Source organism: Callithrix jacchus, chromosome 6, assembly GCF_049354715.1.
Source record: "Callithrix jacchus isolate 240 chromosome 6, calJac240_pri, whole genome shotgun sequence".
NCBI lineage: Eukaryota > Metazoa > Chordata > Mammalia > Primates > Cebidae > Callithrix > Callithrix jacchus.
Window position 1 is genome coordinate 68,203,869 of NC_133507.1, and position 22,282 is coordinate 68,226,150.

General features: G+C 38.1%; 1 pseudogene; it reads right to left on the bottom strand.

Annotated features, from left to right (window-relative positions):
• Positions 1-9,977: 9,977 nt before the first annotated feature.
• On the bottom strand, positions 9,978-10,074 carry LOC118155181 (small nucleolar RNA U13; annotated as a pseudogene).
• Positions 10,075-22,282: the final 12,208 nt, after the last annotated feature.

Below are 22,282 nucleotides of genomic sequence, written 5' to 3' on the forward strand. Positions count from 1 at the left end.
ATCCCAGCTACTGGGAGGCTGAGGCTAAAGAATCACTTGAACCCTAGAGGCAGAGGTTGCACGCCAGCCTGGGTGACAGAGAGAGACTCCATCTCAAAACAAACAAAAATCAGAAAATGAACAGAAGGCATTGAAAAACATTTCACCAACGAAGATACACAGATAGCAAAGGAGCACATAAAAAGATATTCAGTATCATTAGTTACTAGTGGCATGGCAAATTAAAACCACAAAATACAACTGCACACCTCTATGAGATTGATTAAAATTAAAAATAATGACAAAACCAAATGCAGTGAGGATGCGGAGAAACTCATATATACTGTAAAATACCATTCATATAACATTCTTGAATGATAATATTATAGAAGTGGAGAACATATTAGGGTTACTAGGGATTAAGGAGGCAGTGGGGAGCAGGAGGAAATTGGGTGTGGGTATATCAGTGGAGACTCTTGAGGGGTGATCCCTAACCATCACAGGGATCACCCCTCAAGAGTCTCCACTGGTATAAGAGACACTGGGACTCAGGAAAAGAACACAGAATCACTAATTAAGCCTTAAAATTAGCTCAGTAGGCAAAATCTGAGTCATGGGGAACCAAGAATAAAGACTTAGCACTGGAGTAGAGACATAAAAGAACCAAAAAAAATGCAGAGTAAAGTGTGTCTGGGACAGAAAAGCAAGAATGGACTGCCATGAGCATGGCTCTGAGGACCAAAACTGATGATTCAGCCACAGAGAAGAAATCTTAAGATGAAGACCCTCTTTAAGCTGGTTCATTCCAAAGGAGGTAACTTAAAATGAATTTCTTTCTGAAACACAACCAAGTACTCAAAATCTTTCCGGTCTACAAAATTTCCCCAAGAAGAGAAAGTAAAAGACATCAGTCATAATTGAGTCTCAGATGTAAAAGCATTAGTGGAGAGTAAAGAACAAGTCTCCCTGGAGCCCAAATCTGGCTGTCAGTTCCAAATGTTGCACACTGAGTAACAGGGCCCTTTATTCCTAGCCAAGGATCACACTTCTCAGAGCCCCTTCACCAATCATGCTACAACTGCTGGCAGAAAGGAACGTCCAGCCTGTTTCCTGCTTATCTTAAGGTGTCCCCAGGAAAGCCTCAGTGGTAGAATGCAGTGGCCCAGAAACCGCAGCTTATCAGTCCCCAGGAAGAAAGACTTTCAAAAGTTCCTTTGTTGGAAAGAAATTCGACTGATATAAGAAGTTTGAAACCTCCAATCAGACTTATAATCTCCAAATTCTCTCTAATGAAGCTCTTGGGGCTGTACAAAAGGGCTGGACTAAATGCAACACCACCATAAAGAAGAGTGGAGTCAGTGGTATCACAATAGTCTTCACAGGATACTTCATCCTGTATTGTAGCTGGAGTTTCATGCATCTTAAGCTGCAGTACTGGCGTAAGTAGTGTTGACCTGGATATCACTTTAAAAAGCTTTGGAACTACAAGGGCATAATATGGAGCTGACTATAATATATAGTTAACAATTTTCAAATTGCATTTGAAACAAGAAGAGGGAGTGAAAAGAATAAAACTATTGAAATTTAAAACAGTTATATAGAAAGTAAACTTTTTATTAACATGGACAAAAAAACGGAAAGGTGACTGCTATACCCGACGCACAGATATCAATGGAAGGACACAGGAAACATGAAAATGTAGAAATTTATGACACCACCAAAGGACCACAACAATTGTCTGGCAACAGATCCAAATCAAAAGAATGGCTCAAAACACCAGATACATAATTCAAAATTTTGATTTTAACAAAGCTTGATGGGATGCAAGAGAAATATGAAAACTAGTACAAAAAAGTTCAGAATACGGATGAGAAATTTACCAAGGAAATAGAGTTTTTTTTTTTTATTTTACTTTAGGTTCTGGGGTACATGTGCAGGTCATGCAGGGTTGTTGCATAGGTGCATACATAACCAGGTGGTTTGCTGCCTCTATTTCCCCTTTGACTATATCCGGCATTTCCCCCCATTTTATCCCTCCCCACCTTCCCCACCCCCTGCTGTCCCTTCCCTACCCCCCCCCACTGCCCCTAGTGTGTGATGCTCCTCTCCTTGAGTCCACATGTTCTCACTGTTCAACACCCACCTATGCGTGAGAACATGTGGTGTTTGGTTTTCTGTTCTTGTGTCAGTTTGCTGAGAATGATGGTTTCCAGATTCATCCATGTTCCTACAAAGGACACAAACTCGTTTTTTATGGCTGTATAGTATTCCATGGTGTATATGTGCCACTTTTTTTTTTTTTTTTTTTGTCTAGTCTATCATTGATGGGCATTTGGGTTGGTTCCAGGCATTTGCTATTGTACACAGAGCTGCAATGAGCATATGCATGCATATATCTTTATAATAGGATGATTTACATTCCTTTGGGCATATATCCTACATTGGGATTGCTGGGTCAAATGGTATTTCTGCTTCTAGATCTTTGAGAAATCACCACACTGTCTTCCACAATGGTTAAACTAACTTACACTCCCACCAATTGTGCAAGAGTGTTCCTATTTCTCCACATCCTCTCCAACATCTGTTGTCTCCAGATTTTTTAACGATCGCCATTCTAACTGGCATGAGAGGGTATTTCAATGCGGTTTTGGTTTGCATTTCTCTAATGACCAGTGATGATGAGCATTTTTTCATATGCTTGTTGGCCTCATATATGTCTTCATTTGAAAAGGGTCTGTTTATATCTTTCACCCAGTTTTGAATGGGGCTGTTTGTTTTTTTTTTTTTTTGTATATCTGTTTTAGTTCTTTGTAGATTCTGGATATTAGCACTTTGTCAGATAGGTAGACTGCAAAAAATTTTTTTCCCATTCTGTTGGTTGCTGGTTCGCTCTAATGGTGGGTTTTTATTTTTGTTTTTGTTTTTTTGAGACGAAGTTTCGCTCTTGTTATCCAGGCTGGAGTGCAATGGCGCGATCTCGGCTCACTGCAACCTCTGCCTCCTGGGTTCAGGCAATACTCCTGCCTCAGCCTCCTGAGTAGCTGAGATTACAGGCATGCACCACAATGCCCAGCTAATTTTTTTTTTTTTGTATTTTTAGTAGAAACAGGGTTTCACCATGTTAACCAGGATGGTCTCAATCTCTTGACCTCGTGATCCACCCACCTTGGCCTCCCAAAGTGCTGGAATTACAGGCTTGAGCCACCACGCCCGGCCTGATGGTTTCTTAATAGAGTTTTTTTTTTTTTTTTTAATGCAGATGTTGCGGAAGTAATAAATTCATTGAAGGAAAAACAAAGTACATTTGAAAGCTTCAATAATAAACTAGTTCAAGCAGAAGAAAAATATCTCAGAACTTGAAAACAAGTCTTTTCTTTTTCCTTCAATTTTTGTTTTACATTCCAGGGTACCTGTGCAGGATGTGCAGTCTGTTACATAGGTAAATGTGTGCCATGGTGGTTTGCTGAACAGATCAATCCATAACCTAGGTATTAATCCCAGCATCCATTAGCTATTCTTCCTGATGCTCTCTCTCCTTCCATCCCCTCCCCTCTGACATGCCTCAGTGTGTTTTGTTCCTCCCCATGTATCCATGTGTCTCATCATTCAGCTCCCACTTATAAATGAAAACATCCACGTTTTATTTCATGCAAATATTTTTTCTGTTCCTGCATTAGTTTACTGATTATAATGGCTTCCTGCTCCATCTATGTCCTTTTTAAAAACATGATCTCGTCTCTTTTTATGGCTGCATAGTGTTCCATGGTGTATATGTGCCATATTTTCTTTATTTAGTTTTTTATTGATGGCCATTTTGGTTAATTTCATATATCTGCATTGTGAATAGTGCTGCAATGAGCATATGCATGCATATATCTTTATAATAGAATGATTTACATTCCTTGGGCATATATCCAGCATTGGGATTGCTGGGTCAAATGGTATTTCTACTTCTAGATCTTTGAGGAATCACCACACTGTCTTCCACAATGGTTGAACTAACCGTGAAAAATTGTTCCTTTTTCTCCACAGCCTCAGCAACATCTGTGCTTTCTTGACTTTTAATAATCACCATTCTGACTGGCATGAGATGGTATCTCATTGTGGTTTTGACTTGCATTTCTCTAATGATCAATGATGTTGATTTTAAAATATATTTGTTGGTCACAAAAATGTCATCTCTTGAGAAGTGTCTGTTCCTGTTATTTGCACACTTTTTAATAAAGTTGTTTGGGGTTTTTCTTGTAAATTTGAAACAGGTCTTTTGAAATATTCCAGTAAGATAAAAATAAGAAAAAAAAAAAAGAAGAAAGAATGCCTTTGAGACATCTGAGATTATACAAAGTAACCAAACTTATGAATTAGCAGTATTCCTAATAGAAAAGAGAGATCAAAAAGTTCAGAAAACCTACTTAAGAAAATAGTCAATGGAAACTTCCCAAGTCTAGCAAGAGAGTCAAAATCCAGATAGAGAAGGTCCAGCCATCCCTAGGCAAATATATTACATAAAGGACTTTGCACTGCATATTATATTAAGAACTTCTAAAGTCAAAGTGAAAGAAATAATTTTTAAATTGGCTACAGAAAAGCATCTACTCATCTATTAAAAAAAATAAAACCCTCATCAGACTAACAGAAGACTTTTATGAAGAAACCTTACAGGCCAGAAAAAAAAGGAATGACATTTTCAAAGTCATTTAAAAAAATTGCTAAAAGAAAACCCAGGACCAGATGAATTCACAGCCAAATTCTACCAAACCCAAACATACAAAGAAAAACAAAGAGAAATTCTCCCATAAACTATACCAAAAAATTGAAGAGAAGGGAATTCTCCCTCACTCATTCTATAAGGCCAGGATAACCCTGATATCAGAAGCAGACAAGGACACAACACAAAAAGAAAAGTACAGATTCATATCCCTGATGAACATAGATTTGAAAATCTTCAACAAAATACAAGCAAGTTGAATCTAACAGCATATAAAAAGATAATACACCATGATCAGGAGTGATTCATACCAGGAATGCAAAGATGGTTCAACATTCCCAAATCAATAAATGTGATACATTACATAAACAGAATTAAGAACAAAAACCATATGATCATCTCTATGAAAGTGGAAAAGGCAATTGATAAAGTTTAATGCCCTTTCATCATAAAAATCCTCAACAAACTAGGCATAAAACAAAACATACTTTGACATAATAAAGGCAATATATGACAAACCTATAGCCAACAACATACTTAACAGGGAAAGGTTGAAACCATTTCCTATAAGAATTGGAATGAGGCAAGTATGCCTACTTTCACTACTCTTATTTAGCATAGTACTGGAAGCCCCCACCAGCGCAATCAAGCAAGAACAAAAAATAAAAGGCATCCAAATTAGAAAAGAGGAAGTTAAATTATTTCTGTTTGCTAATGATATAATATTCAGGAAACCCTACAGAGTCTACCAAAAAACTCGTAGATTTGAAATGAATTCAATAGTTCCAGGATAAAAAATTAACCTATAAAAATTAGTACTGTTTCTATACAGCAATAATCATCTAGCTGAGGACCAAATCAAGAAGGCAATCCCACTTATAGTGCTAGAAAAATAAAATAAAATACCAGGCATATATTTAACCAAGGAGTTGAAAAATCCCTGTAAGAAACAACAAATTACTGATATACAACAAATCATAAATCACACAAACAGAAAAAATTACCATGCTTCCAACCCATGGTTACTATTCGGAAAAATCAATATTGTTAAAATGGCATACTGTCTGTATTAGTCTGTTTTCATGCTGCTGATAAAGACATATCTGAGACTGGGCAATTTACAAAAGAAAGAGGTTTATTGGACTTACAGTTCCATATGTCTGGGGAGGTCTTACAATCATGGCAGAAAGCAAAGAGGCACAAGTCACATCTTACATGGATTGTAGCAGGCAAAAAAAAAAAAAGAACTTGTGCAAAGAAATTCCCATTTTTAAACCATCAGATCTCACGAGACCCATTCACTATCATGAGAACAGCACAGAAATAAACCACTCCATGATTCAATCATCTCCCACGAGGTTCCTCCCATGACATGTGGGAATTATGGAACATCCAAGATGTGATTTGGGTAGGGACACAGAACCAAACCATATTATTCCACTCCTGCCCCCTCAAAAATTTCGTATCTTCATATTGCAAAACCAGTCATGCCTTCCCAACAGTCCCCTAAAGTCTCAACTCATTTCAGCATTAACTCAAAAGTCCACAGTCCAAAGTCTCATTAGACAAGGCAAATCCCTTCCACCTATAAACCTGTAAAACCAAAAGCAAGCTAGTTACTTCCTAGATACAACTGAGGTTGGGTAAATAGAGCCATTCCAAATGGGAGAAATTGGCCAAAACAAAGGGGTGACAGGGATCATGTGAGACCAAAATCCAATAGGGCAGTCAAATCTTAAAGCTCCAAAATGATCTCCTTTGACTCCATGTCTCACATCCAGGTCACACTGATGCAAAAGGTAGGTCCCCTACTCTTAAGCAGCTCCACTCCTGTGGCTTTGCAGGGTATAGCCTCTCTCCCAGCTGGTGTTGAGTATCTGTGGCTTTCCCAGGTGCACAGTGCAAGCTGTCAGTGGATTACTATTCTGGGGTCTGGAGGACAGTGGCCCTCTTCTCACAGCTCCACTAGGTGGTACCTCAGTAGGGATTCTGTGTAGGGGCTGCCACCCCACATTTTCCTCTGCATTGCCCTAGCAGAGGTTCTCCATGAGGACTGCACTGACCCCTAAAGCAAACTTCTGCCTGGGGATCTAGGAGTTTCAATACATTTTCTGAAATCTAGGTGAAGGTTCCCAAACCCCAGTTCTTGACTTCTGTGCACTCACAGGATCAATACCATGTAGAAGCTGCCAAGGCTTGAGATTTGCACCCTCTGAGCCATGGTTCAGGCTCTACACTGGCCCCTTTCAGCCACAGCTAGAGCAGCTGGGATACGGGATACCACATCCCTAGGCTGCACACATTTTCCTCCTGGGCCTCCAGGCCTGTGATGGGAAGGGCTGCCAAGAAGACCTCTGACATGCCCTGGAGACATTTTCCTCATTGACTTGAAAATTAACATTCAGTTCCTTCTTTTTTTTTTGAGATGAAGTTTCACTCTTGTTACCCAGGCTGGAGTGTAATGGTGCAATCTCGGCTCACTGGAACCTCCGCCTCCTGGGTTCAAGCAATTCTCCTGCCTCAGCCTCCCAAGTAGCTGGGACTACAAGCACGTGCCACCATGCCCAGCTAATTTTTGTATTTTTAGTAGAGATGGGGTTTCACCATGTTGACCAGGATGGTCTCGATCTCCTGACCTCATGATCCACCCACCTCAGCCTCCCAAAGTGCTGGGATTATAGGCATGAGCCACCGTGCCCGGCCCAGTTCCTTCTTACTTTCCCAAATTTCTGCAGCCAGCTTGGGTTTCTCCTCAGAAAATGGAATTATATAATTTATATAGTTGAATGCCTTTAACAGCACCCAATTCACATTTTGAATGCTTTGCTGCTCAGAAATTTCTTCAGCCAGATATCCTAAACCATCTCTCTCAAGCTCAAAGTTCCACAGATCTCTGGGGCAGGGGCAAAATGCCACCAATCTGTTTGCTAAAACATAACAAGAGTTACCTTTACTCCAATTCCCAAAAAGTTCCTCATCTCTATCTGAGACCACCTCAGCCTGGACCTTATTGTTCATATCACTATCGGAAATGTTGTCAAAGCCATTCAATACATCTCTAGGAAATTCGAAACTTTCCCACATTTTCCTGTCTTCCTCTGAGCCCTTCAGTCTGTTCCAAACTCTGCTTGTTACCCAGTTCAAAAGCCACTTTCACATTTTCAGGTATCTTTTCAGCAGTGCTCCACTCCTTGTACCAATTTACTGTATTAGTCCATTTTCACACTGCTGATGAAGACATACCCAAGACTGGGCAATTTACAAAAGAAAGAGGTTTATTGGATTACAGCACCACATGGCTGGGAAGGTTTCACAATAATGGCAGAAGGCAAGGAGGAGCAAGTCATATTTTACACGCATGGCAGCAGGCAAAAAAGGAGCTTGTGCAGAGAAACTCCTGTTTTCAAAACCATCAGGTCTCATGAGAACCATAAGAACAGCACAGGAAAGAGCTGCCCCCATGATTCAATCATCTCCTACCAAGTCCCTCCCACAACACATGGGAATTATGGGACCTCCAAAATGAAATTTTGGCCTCCCACAGAGCCAAACAATATCACTGCCCAAAGTTACTTATAGATTCAATGAAATTTCTGTCAAATTACTGACCATTTTTCACAGAATTAGAAAAAACAATCCTAAAATTCACATGAAACCAAAAAAAGAGCCCAAATAGCTAAAGCAATCTTAAGCAAAAAGAGCAAAGCCGGAAGAATCACAGTACCTGACTTCAAATCATACAACATAGCCATAATAACCAAAACAGCATGGTACTGGTCTAAAAATAGATGCATAGGTCAATGAAACAGAATAGAGAACCCAAAAATAAATAAACAAACCTACCACCAACTGATCTTTTAAAAAGGAAAAAATACATATACACTCTGGAAAAGAAACCTTTTTCAATATATGATGCTAGGAAAATTGGATAGTCACATGCAGAAGAATAAAACTGGACTCAGACTTTTTACCATATCATATACAAAAATAAATTTTAAATAAATTAAAGACCTAAATATAACACCTGTAAGTATAAAAATTCTAGAAGAAAACCTAGGAAAATCTTTTCTGGACATTGACCTATGCAAAGAATTTATTATCAAGTCTTCAAAATACAAAATAACAAAAACAAAATTTGACAAATAAGACTTAATTAAACCAAAAAACTTCTACACAGCAAAAGAAACTATCAACAGAGTAAACACAAAACCTGCAGAATTGGAAAACATATTTGCAAACTATGCATCCACAAGGGCTAATATCCAGAATCTATGAGAAATTCAAATAGCTCAATTAAAAAAATAACTCTACTAAAAAGTGGGCAAAGGACATGAACAAATATTTTTCAAAATGAAAAAGAAGACATACAAGCATCCAACAAACATATGAAAAAGTGCTTAAAATCGCTAATCATCAGAGAAATGCAAATTAAAACAATGAATTACCATCTCATACCAGTCAGAATGGCTATTACGAAAACATAAAAAAAAAAAAAAGAAATCAACAGATGCTGGCAAGGTTGTAGAAAAACAAAAGGAAATGTTTATACACTGCTGGTGGGACTATAAAGTAGTAAAACCTTTATGGGAAACAGTATGAAGATGTGTCAAAGAACTAAAAATAGAATCATTATTTAATCCAGAAATCCCATTACTGGGTTTATAACCAATGGAAATACCTCATCATACCAAAAGGATGCCTGCACTTCTTTCAGAACTATTCACAATAGCAAAGATACAGAATCAACCTAAGTGTGTATCAATGGAGGACTGAAAAAAGAAAACGTGGTTTATATATGTATTATGAAACACTACTCAGCCATAAAAAAGAAGAAAATCATATCATTTTTGGCAAAATGCATGGAACTGGAGGCCAGAATCCAAACTGAAATAACTCAAAAACAAAAAGTCAAATACCACATGTTCTCATTTATAAGCAAGAGTGAACCAATAGAGACACATGGACATACAGAGTAGAATAACAGACATTGGAGAAGACAAAAGGTGGGAGGCCAAAATGGGGATGAGGGCTGAAAAATTACCTATTGGGTAGAATGTTCACTATCTGGGTAATGGGGACACTAAAAGCCCAGACTTCACCACTATCCTGGCCTGGTAAGAAATCTGCACTTGTACCCTCTAAATTTATGAAAATTTTAAAATAAATAAATCAAAATAAAAATAATTAAGAAATTTAGGACAAAAGAGATACATGATAAGGTCAAGGTTAAATACAGAGTTAATAGTGAAACAAGCCCTAATCCCCTGTTTCTCAATACAACACTTTTCTTTGTTTTACCAAGCCAACATCATAACAAGGTTCAGGGTGGCACATTTCACACATTCGAGTGAACACCCAATCATCATGCTCATGAACTACAAAATGATCAACAACATTATTTTCATTACAGTACTTTGTTTTACACATTCCCAAAGAGTCAGTCTCCTTTTATAGCCTGTCTAAATGCATTATTATTTAAAGAATCTGTATACCATCTGAAGCTGAATTGCAACCACACACTCTCTGGAACAGAATGGCTTCTTTTATACAAGATGGCTGATCTCCAACCCGTATCTCAAAGCTATCAATGGCAAAAAGCGATACCGAAAAGAGGTAAGTCTGGAAACTTATCCCACCTGAGCAAGAACAAAATAAAGCCCCACAAGCGGGGGTGGGGGGAGTCCCCTTGTCCCTAAGAGACTAGAAAGGAATTTCACTTTGCCTCATTCCTCTAGCTTTATTCCAATATTCTGGCACCTACAAAACATTAAATATTTAATGAGTACCTATTATATGCCAGGCACTGTGCTACATGCCAGACGGTGAATAAGATATACAAACTCAATCCTCAAGGAGTTTGTCATCTGTGAGAGATGACAATTACAAGTAATTACAGTACAGTACATGAAGGGTTAAGAGTACATCCATAATACCTTGAGGCAACAGTCATTGTCCACTACTGGCCAGGAAGAAAGAATTCAAATGGGAGGAGATCTGAGAGAAGGAGTGGGAGTTTAATATAACCAGTGAGTGAGTGGAGAATTAAGCTATTGAATTACTCAGGTCACTCAACTGGGAAAGTAAACAAAATAATATTTTTGGATGTTTTAAGCGATACATCGCTTACTTCCAGGCTTTTGTAAATGCTTCTATAAACCTCATAATCACACTGTAACTTTTCTGTTTTAGAAAGTCAGCTTTTTACACAGTGAATTTACTTAAAAGAGACTTCTTTCTACACTTGTAAAAGACTACTGTATCACCTCCTTCTTCCCACTCTCTAATTAAGTTCTGTCAAAAAATTTTTTTCATTGTATTTGTTTTGGTTCTTAAAAAACCAATATGTAAGTCAAACAACATGGTTTACATATATTTCCATAACTGTCTTGCCATATTTTGTCACACCCACTAATCAGAGATTTTCCACTCATCTCTCTGTTGTATGTGAAGCTGGCAGAAAACAATATTCTAAATTGCTTTCCAAACGCAGCACCTCAAGAGACTTAAAAACACATTAACCTCAGGCAAGACAGCATGCTTTCATTTTGCAAGAAAATAAAACATTAATTATTGTCACAATGCCTTCCTTAAAGGTCAAAAATAAATCCATAAATGCAATAAAATTGAGGGAAAACATAACCTAAGCCTAAAAGGAATAAACTCTTGATCTTGGAGTAAATATTTTTAAAACCTCATTACAATTTTACTTCTTGTGTGCCATAGTACCAAAACAAAGGAATTAATTAGGACACATTAATCTCATGTGTGTTTGTTTTGTTTTGTTTCAGTCTCACGAGTATATGCGTAACTTACTTGTTTCACTTACGTTACTTGTTCATATTTTGGGTCAATAGATATCTGCCTAGAATAAAGCATGCACTTTGAACAATGCTATTAATAATACCTCCACTGTATTGTTACGTACTTTTTCTGGTGAACGGAAATCAACAGCAAAAATGCCCCATTTATTTCAGTAGGACTGAAGAAAATTTAAAAATTTATGTAGTAAAAACAATATGTGTGAGCCACCTGTTTGCTTTTTAACTAAATGGATTGGTATGGAATGACAGCTGCTCCAAAACCAACACACTTCAAATACTGTATATTACTTTGCCAAGAAGACTAAATTTTGGTATCATTTACTTTATTACCATGGGACGTGTTAATGGAGATTCTTACAGAAGAGCACTGTAATGAATATTTCTAGCCACTAAGTGTCACTGTTCATTTAAATTTTTTTAAACTACACTGATGGGCATGGTGACTCAGTAGAATCTTTTGAATGAGGTCAATCAGAAAAAATAAAAATGATTAGATTACATAACACACTTAAAGCAAAGCCCAGGCACTATATGAATGTAAACTGCTTAAAAGGAATTCCTAGAGATAGAGGTGTTGCTTTCAGTGGAATGCCAACTGATCAAATCAGACATTTTGCAAGCTTAAATAAGGTTTGAGCTACACTAAGTCTTGTAATCTGTTTTTACCAATATAAATGCCAAAACTGAATTGCCACTATAAAGTCTGCCAAGTTTCTTTGTATTGTATGTCAGTATGCTGTTTTCCTTCATAGTGCCATCAATAAACATGTCTGGGGATCAACTGCTTGTGATCAGATACGCTACTTTCATTGTTTCAAGCTGAGCTGATACTGCATGAAATGCCAGTGCCAGAGAGGTTCCATTCAGGCTTGAACATTTGAGGGAAGAAGTAAGGCAGGCTTTCCTCTATCCTGCATACAAAAATTTATGTTAATGTAAGAATATCCCTGATGCTTACAAGATACAGATATCATTACCTAGACATGCATAAATTTTAGACAAAAGCATAATGCTCCACCCCTTGCAGGTTCTTGTTAAATAATTCAAGAGAGACATACTCAGAGTTTTAGAGAGTAAGATTTGTAGCCATACTACTTACCATATGTAATAGTTTTGTTATCTCAAGATAGCAATATCATCATATATTTTTCTGTTTATACCACTGCACTATTACAGGATAAAAATGTACGTTATTGCTGGAATTCCACTTCAACTAAAGGACCCTTTCCATTTTTTCCCCCAAAATAAAGAACTTACACCTAGAATTACTCAAATCTTTATCTCTTCTTGCAAGACAGAGTGTATCCATTTTGAAATAACAGTTGTAGCTTTTACTGGTCCCATCAAAGTGGGCGTGTTTGGGGTCTTTTGGTTTTGTTTTGTTTTTGTTCTGTTTGTCCAATCTTGAGCATTTTATCTTAAGCAATCTTTTATACTTACAATACAAGACAGTAAAACAAATGATGGTAAAAGTTAACATTTTTTAAAAGTACTTTAAATGTTCAGAGCTGAGAGAAGTAAGTTTGTACAAGGCAGGAATGGGTAAGTAAAACTTTTAAAAAAATAGCACGTTCTTGAAAAGTACACCTTAATTAGTAGATAGAATTTCCTGAGACATAAAAGAGGAGAGAGGGCATTCCATGTAGCTTAAATTGTATAGCAAAGATGTTGGAGTAGTATATTTTAAAGACAGTGAGCAAGGATTTCACATTAGAAAGTAGTAGGTACAAGGATTAAAAGAAGTTTTGGAACCAGACCAGAATTAAAAATTAATATTAGTTTTAAGTCATTCAAACTAAAAGACAATGGGAACTGTTAAAACTTTTTAACACAATAATTTTTAAGTGAATTCAAAAGATTAATTTGATAGGGGTGTATAGCAAAGTTTGAAAATAGCAAATGACAATTTTTTAAATATTTTTAAAGATATATTGTGGACATATTTCAAAATTATTAGAAGTGTTTAAATGTTTACAGCCAGTAAATTCTTTTGTTGAAACTGCTACAAAAATTGAAATAAGGGAATTAAATATTCACAAAAAGAAAATAATAGGTACACAAAAATTATAGCAACAATTCTAGAGGAAAAAAAATACCTCAATGTCCAAAATTGGGAAAGGCATGACACATATTCTTTTTATATATGTAATATGTATAATTATCATTTGTCAATTGAAAATAAAGACTATTGGATAAGAAAAATTAAAAATATTATTTCTGAAGTATAACATTCAGAAAAATTTATATCATACATGAATTTTTACAAACTTAATGCATCTAAATCAAGATTCAATACATTGTCAATCTCTAAAACCTCTTTTGTGCATCCTTCCATTGAATATTACCCCAATACTAATAGCATTGATTAGTTTGCTTGCTTTTTTCCTTTATATATCTGGAATCATACAGTATGAAGTCATTTGCATCTAATTTTTTTCACTCAATGTTATGTTAATGAGATTCATTCAGATGACTGACGTAAACTATTATATTTTTTAATGAAAGCAATACTTTCTATTCACAGAGGTATCTAATAAACTCTAAGTATATTTTGCTAAATAAAGGCAGTTTTTTTAAATTTATTTTTATTTTTTAACTTCTGGGATACATGTGCAGAACATGCAGGTTTGTTACATAGGTATACATGTGCCATGGTGGCTTGCTGCACCTACCAACTCATCATTTAGGTTTTTTTATTATTATTATTGTACTTTAAGTTCTGGAGTAAGTGTGCAGTTCTTGCAGGATTGTTGCATAGGAAGACACATGCCATCGTGGTTTACTGTCTCTATTCCTCATCACTTACATCAGGCATTTCTCCCATTTTCCCTCCCCATCTTCCCCTCACCATGCTGTCCTTCCCCTAGTCCCTGACCCCCCAACAGACCCCAGTGTGATGTGTTTCTCTCCCTGTGTCCATGTGTTCCCATTGTTCAATACCCATCTATGAGTGAGAACATGCATTGTTTGATTTTCTGTTCTTGTGTCGGTTTGCTGAGAATGATGGTTTCCAGATTCATCCATATCACTACAAAGAACACAAACTCATCATTTTTTATGGCTATACAGTATTCCATGGTGTATAGGTGCCACATTTTCTTTATCCAGTCTACCATTGTTGGGCATTTGGGTTGGTTCCAAGTCTTTGCTTTTGTAAATAGTGCCACAATGAACATATATGTGCATGTATCTTTATAATAGAACAATTTATAATCCTTTGGGTATACACCCAGTAATGGGATTGCTGGGTCAAATGGAATTTCTAATTCTAGATCCTTGAGGAATTGCCACACTGTCTTCCACAATGGTTGAACTAATTTACACTCTCACCAACAGTATAAAAGTGTTCCTATTTCTCCACATTTTCTCCAGCATCTGTTGTCTCCAGATTTTTTGATGATCACCATTCTAACTGGCCTGAGATGGTTTCTCAGTGTGGCTTTGATTTGTACTTCTCTAATGACTAGTGATTGAGCATTTTTTCATGTTTCTTGGCCTCATATATGTCTTCTTTTTAAAAGTGTCTGTTCTTATCCTTCACCCATTTTTGAACGGGTTTGTTTGTTTGTTTGTTTCTTGCAAATCTGATATAGTTCTTTGTAGATTCTGGATATTAGCCCTTTGTCAGATGGGTAGCTTGCAAAAATTTTTTCCCATTCTATTGGTTGCCAGTTCACTCTAATGATTGTTTCTTTCACTGTGCTGAAATTCTTAAGTTTAATTGGATCCCATTTGTCTATTTTGGCTTTGTTGCCAATGCTTTTGGTGTTTTAGTCATGAAGTCCTTGACTATGTCTATATCCTGAAGGGTATTGCCTACGTTTTTTTCTAGGGTTTTTATGGTGGTAGGTCTTATGTGTAAATATTCAATCCAACTGGAGTTAATTTTACTGTAAGGTGTAAGGAAGGGGTCCAATTTCAGCTTTCTGCCTATGGCAAACCAGTTTTCCCAACATCATTTATTAAACAGAAAATCCTTTCCCCATTGGTTGCTTTGTCAGGTTTGTCAAAGATCAAATGGTTGTAGATGTGTTGCATTGCTCCAAGGCCTCTGTTCTGTTCCACTAGTCTATATCTCTGTTTTGGTACCAGTACCATGCTATTTTGGTACCAGTACGATGCTGTTTTGATTACTGTAGCCTTGTAGTATAGTTTGAAGTCAGGTAGCATGATGCCTCCAGCTTTGTTCTTTTTGCTTAGGATTGTCTTGGCTATGCAGGTTCTCTTTTGGTTCCATATAAAGTTTAAAGCAGTTTTTCCAGTTCTGTGAAGAAGGTCATTGGTAGCTCAATGGGAATGGCATTCAATCTATAAATTACTTTGGGCAGTATGGTTATTTTCATGATATTGATTCTTCCTAACCATGAGCATGGAATGTTTTTCCATCTGTTTGTGTCCTCTCTTATTTCCTTGAGCAGTGGTATGTAGTTCTCCTTGAAGAGGTCCTTTACATCCTTTGTTAGTTGTGTTCCCAAGTATTTTATTCTCTTCATAGCAATTGTGAATGGGAGTTTGCTCATGATTTGGCTCTGTCTGTTATTGGTATATAGGAATGCTTGTGATTTCTGCACATTGATTTTGTATCCTGAGACTTTGCTGAAGTTGCTTATCATCTTAAGGAGATTCTGGGCTGAGATGATGGGGTCTTCTTTTTTTTTTTTTTTTTTTTTTTGAGACAGAGTCTCACTCTGTCACCAGGCACCAGGCTGGAGTGCAGTAGCATAACCTCAGCTCACTGCAATCTCTGCCTCCCAGGTTCAAGCAATTCTCCTGCCTCAGCCTCCCAAGTAGCTGGGACTACAGGCATGCACCACTACATCCAGCTAATTTTTTTTGTATTTTTTAGTAGAGACAAGGTTTCACCATATTGGCCAGGATGCTCTCAATCTCTTGACCTCATGATCCGCTCACCTCATCCTCCCAAAGTGCTGGGATTGCAGGCATGAGCCACTATGCCCAGCCGATGGGGTCTTCTAAATATACAGTCATGTCATCTGCAAACAGAGAGAATTTGACTTCCTCTTTCTATACTTGAATAACTTTTATTTCTTTTTCTTGCCTGATTGCTCTGGCTAGAACTTTCAATACTATATTGAATAGGAGTGGTGAGAGACGACATACTTGTCTAGAGCCAGTTTTCAAAGGGAATGCTTCCAGTTTTTGCCCATTCAGTATGATATTGGCTGTGGGTTTGTCATAAATACCTTTTATTATTTTGAGATATGTTCTATCAATACCTAGTTTATTGAGGGTTTTGAGCAAAAAAAGGCTATTGAATTTTGTTGAAGGCTTTCTCTGCATCTATTGAGATAATCATTTGGTTTTTGTCTTTGGTTCTGTTTATGTGATATATTAAGTTCATAGATTTGCATATGTTGAACCAGCCTTGCATGCCCAGGATGAAGCCTACTTGATTGTGATGGATAAGCTTTTTGATGTGCTGTTGCATTTGGTTTGCCACTATTTTGTTGAAGATTTTTGCAACTACGTTCATCACAGATATTGGCCTGAAGTTTTCTTTTTTAGTGTGTCTCTGCCAGGTTTTGGTATCAGAATGATGTTGGTCTCATAAAATGAGTTAGGGAGGATTTCCTCTTTTTGTATTGTTTGGAATAGTTTCAGAAGCAATGGTATCAGTTTCAGAAGCAATTTTAGAGTATTTTGTTGATCTTTTCAAAAAACCAGCTCCTCTTTTTATGTCTGGTAGAAGTCGGCTGTGAACCCATCTGGACCTGGACCTTTTTTGGTTGGTGGGCTATTAACTGCTGTCTCAACTTCAGACCTTGTTATTGGTCTATTCAGGGTTTCAACTTCTTCCTGGTTTAGTCTTGTGGGGGGGGGGTGCAGATGTCCAGAAATGTATCCATTTCTTGCAGATTTACTGGTTAATGTGCATAGAGTTGTTTGTAGTAATCTCTGATGGTAGTTTGTATTTCTGTGGAATCAGTGGTGATATCCTCTTTATTGTTTTTAATTGCATCTATTTGATTCTTCTTTCTTTTCTTTCTTATTAGTATGGTTAGCAGCCTGTCTATTTTGCTGATCATTTCAAAACACAAGCTCCTGGGTTTATTAATTTTTTTGAATGGTTTTTTGTGTCTCTATCTCCTTCAGTTCTGTTCTGATCTTAGTTATTTCTTGTCTTCTGCTAGGTTTTGAGTTTTTTGGAATCTTGCTCCTCTAGCTCCTTCAATTTTGATAACAGGGTGTCAATTTTAGATCTTTCCTTGCTTCTTATGTGGGCATTTATTGCTATAAATATTCCTCTAGACACTGCTTTAAATGTGTCCCAGAGATTCTGGTATGTTGTGTCTTCATTCTCATTGGTTTGGAAGAACATCTTTATTTATGCCTTTATTTCATTGTTTCATTGCTCCACTCATCATTCAGGAGCAAGTTGTTCAGTTTCCATGTAGTTATGCAGTTTTGAATGAGTTTCTTAATCCTGAGTTCTAATTTGATTGCACTGCAGTCTGAGAGACTGACTGTTATGATTTCTGTTCATCTCCATTTACTGAGGAGTGATTTACTTCCAATTATACGGTCAATTTTAGAGTAAGTGTGATATGGTTTTGAGAAGAATGTATATTCTATGAATTTGGGGTAGAGAGTTCTGCAGACGTCCATTAGGTCTGCTTCATCCAGATCTGCATTCAAGTCCTGGATATCCTTGTTGATTTTCTGTCTTGTTGCTCTGTCTAATATTGACAGTGGAGTGTTGAAGTCTCCCACTATTATTGTGTGGGTGTCTAAGTCTCTTTGTAGGTCATTAAGAACTTGGTTTATGTATCTTGGTGCTCCTGTATTGGGTGCATATATATTTAGGATAATTAGCTCTTTTTGTTGTATTGATCCTTTTACCATTATGTAATTCCCTTCTTTATCTCTTTTGATCTTTGTTGGTTTAAAGTCCATTTTATCAGAGACGAGGATTGCTACCCCTGCTATTTTTGGCTCTCCATTTGCTTGGTAAATCTTCTTCCATCCCTGTGTTTTGAGTCTATGTGTGTCTTTGCATGTGAGATGGGTCTCCTGAATACAACACACCAATGGGTCTTATCTTTTTATCCAGTTTACCAGTCTATGTGTTTTGATTGAAGCATTTAGGCCATTTACATTTAACATTAATATTATTATGTGTGAATTTGATCCTGCCATTTTGTTCCTGGCTTGTTGTTCTGCCCCTTTGTTGATGCAGTATTTTCACTGTGTATTCGTCTTTATCATTTGGTATATTTTTGCAGTGACTGGTACTGGTTGTTCCTTTCCATGTTTAGTGCTTCCTTCAGGAGCTCTTGTAAGACAGATCTGGTGGTGAGAAACCTCTCAGCATTTGCTTGTCTGAAAAGGGTTTTATTTCTCCTTTGCTTATGAAGCTTAGTTAAGCTGGATATAAAATTCTGGGTTGAAAGTTCTTTTCTTTATCAATGTTGAATACTGGCCCTTACTCTCTTCTGGCATGTAGGGTTTCTGCCAAGAGAGATAACCACAAAGGTGTGGGTGACCCGACCTTTCTCTCTGGCTACATTTAGCATTTTTTTCTTCATTTCAACCCTGGTGAATCTGATGATTATGTGTCTTGGGGTTGCTCTTCTTGAGGAATATCTTTGTAGTGTTCTCTGTATTTCCTGGACTTGAATATTGGCCTGCCTTGCTAGGTTGGGGAAGTTCTCCTGGATAATATCCTGAAGAGTGTTTTTCAGCTTGGATTCTTTCTCCCCTCACATTCAGGTATACTGATCAAGCATAGATTAGGTATTTTCCTATTATCCCATATTTCTTAGAGGCTTTGTTCATTTTTTTCACTCTTTTTTCTCTAATCTTGCTTTTTCATTTTATTTCATTGAGTTGATCTTCAATCTCTGATATCCTTTCTTCTGCTTGATCGACTCAGCTATTGAAACTTGGTATGTTTCGTGAAGTTCTCGTGCTGTGTTTTCCAGCTCCATCAAGTCATTTATGTTTTCTCTAAGCTGGTCATTCTAGTTAGCATTTCATCTAACCTTTCTTCAAGGTTTTTGGTTTCTTTGCATTGGGTTAGAACATGTTCCTTTAGATCAGAGAAGTTTGTTTTTACCCACTTTCTGAAGCATGCTTCTGTCAATTCTTCAAACTCATTTTTCATCCAGTTTTGTTCCCTTGCTGGTGAGGAGTTGTAATCCCTTGGAGGAGAAGAGGCATTCTGGTCTTTAATGATTTCACCCTTTTTTTGTGCTGGTTTCTTCCCATCTTTGTGGGTTTATTTCCCTTTGATCTTTGAAGTTGGCGATTTCTGGTGGGGTCTGAGTGGACATCCTTTCTGTTGATGTTGAAGCTATTTCTTTTTGTTTTTAAGTTTTCTTTCTAAGAGTCAGGCCCCTCTGGTGTAAGACTGCTGGAGGTCCAGACCAGATCTTGTTTGCCTAGGAATCACCTGCCAAGGGTTTGGGTGTGGAGCAATGAGGATTGCTGCCTGACCTTTCCCCTGGTAGCTTCATCCCAGAAAGGTATCCACAAGGTATCAGCTTGAGCTCTCCTGTTTGAGGCATTTTTTTGGTTATTCAGGGATCAGGGAGCCACTTGAGAAGGCAGTCTGTGTCTTGACTGCCAGCAAAGGCACTGTTGGGCTGCCTTGGATTCAGCCCAGCTGCTGTGTAGGCTTCCTCTGGCTTTTGTTTACCCAGGTGAGATTAGACACTCCTTTGAAATGGCAGACATGCTTCACCTCACCAAGCTTGATCGTACTGGATGGAGCTCCGACTAATGTGCTAGCTGCGAAACTCTCAAGCAAGAGGGCTTCGGTTTGCTGGTCTTTGAGGGGACGGGACCTGCCAAGCCGTATCACCTGTCTCCATGCTTTTAGCTCTCCCTCTTCCTGATAGGTGGGTAGATCTGTCTCACAGACACTCTTGGCACTAGTCAAAACTTCCACCCAGATCTGTGCCAACAATTCTCAGCATCAGATCTTGCTTGCCTAGGAATCACCTGCCAAGGGTTTGGGTGTGGAGCAACGAGGATTGCTGCCTGACCTTTCCCCTGGTAGCTTCATCCCAGAAAGGTATCCACCAGGTGTCAGCTTGAGCTCTCCTGTATGAGGCATTTTTTGGCTGGAGCTGTCACTCAGATCTGTGTTGGTACCTCATGGCACTTTTCAGCCCAGTGATGTTCTCCTGGACTGTGGGTTGCAACAGCCGTGGGAGAAACACAGTATCTGAACTGGAATGCCAAGGGAGTAAAGTCCCTGATCCTCCATCCTGTTGTACTTCCCAGGTGGGGCAGCATCCAATCCTGACTCATTTTGCCCACCTTGGGCTACACCCACTGTCCAACCAGTCCTGTTGAAATGAACCTGGTACCTCAGTTGGGAATGTGGAGATCACTCGCCTTTTGCATTTCTCTCACTGGGAACTGCACTCCAAAGCTGTTCCTATTCAGCCATTTTGGCAGAAACCTGACACATATTCTTAACAGAATTTTAAGTGGACTACCGAAGTTACATGGAAAAATTAAAAAGTTGTGATACATAAAGGTAATATTACTTTATCACAACTTTGAGTGCAAAAATCATCCTGAGGGAAATCTTTGTTTGTCTAGGCCATTAACAATAAGGCAGTTGAGGAAAGAGTCTATCCCCACTGCAAGCTGTTAAAAGATATTACTGCTGGGTAAAAGCCAGCCTTGGCAGGAAGAAATTGAAGCTAGAATTCAAGGCAGGAGCTCCTGCTTCTGTAACAATCCAGGGGCTTGGACAACACCTTGAACTGGTGGTCGTAAGTCTTCTAGAATATCATCTCATCAGCGTCATTATTCTACTCATGGAAGTCAAGTTGAACTTAGGGCCTACAAGGTTCTATAATTCTTTACATTCCTTCCCTTAGTCACTTTCACACAGTCCTACAAGTGAATATGGGTCAAGTTCTGGTGACAACCAATGTATAGGCATGAAGAGAAGTTTTGAGTTTTATAAAACAGTGCCATTAATGGAACACAAATGACTAGGCAGATCTGGAATGAGACAGGATGTAAGACATTGAAGGTTTTCATATTTTTCCGATTGCTGCCTTCAGCTGTACGAGCTTCATTCTACCTTTCCCATCCCTGTCATTTCCTAACTGACATCTTGGAAGGATCGAAGACCTTTCTGGATCATTTTTTCAGGCATAATACAGCCCAGTCCAGTTTGAAATTTCCAACTTAAGAGCTCATTTCATCCTTTCCCCTGAAATATTGTCCAGGCCTTAGCCTGAAAGACTTACAAGTAAGAAAGAAAGTAATCTGATCTTTCATTCTTCCTCTCCCAGCCCCATCTCCAGGCCCCTTTGTCCTGGTTTGCTGTGGTAAGGAGGAAGAAGTTGAAAAGAGATGAGTGGCTCTTTCTTACTAGATCCCTGTTGTTATCCTTTCTTAGCCAAAGCTGGGTATTGATGAACTCTGTGTGGCAGGCATCCAAATGCTGGTTCTTTCATTAGGCAAATGTGGTTTCATAAGGTAGAAAATCTGTCTCCAGTTTATCCTCTTCCAGTGCCCCTTTAGTGTGTACCCTGGAGAACAATTCACTTTACATCCTCTTTCTGCCAGGATATACTTGACTGCTAGCAAGCTGTCTTGGGTAGGCCTCTGTCAAGACAGCTAAGGCCCAGCTACCTTCCCACTTGACTCAAGAAACTCACACATCCTTTCTAAGCCTAACATGAGAATGCAGGCTGCTCCCCACTGCCCTTCACCCCATCATGCACTCGCTTTCCAATTATCTATCCTCCTGCTCAAATACGGCAGATCACCAAGTCTACAGCAT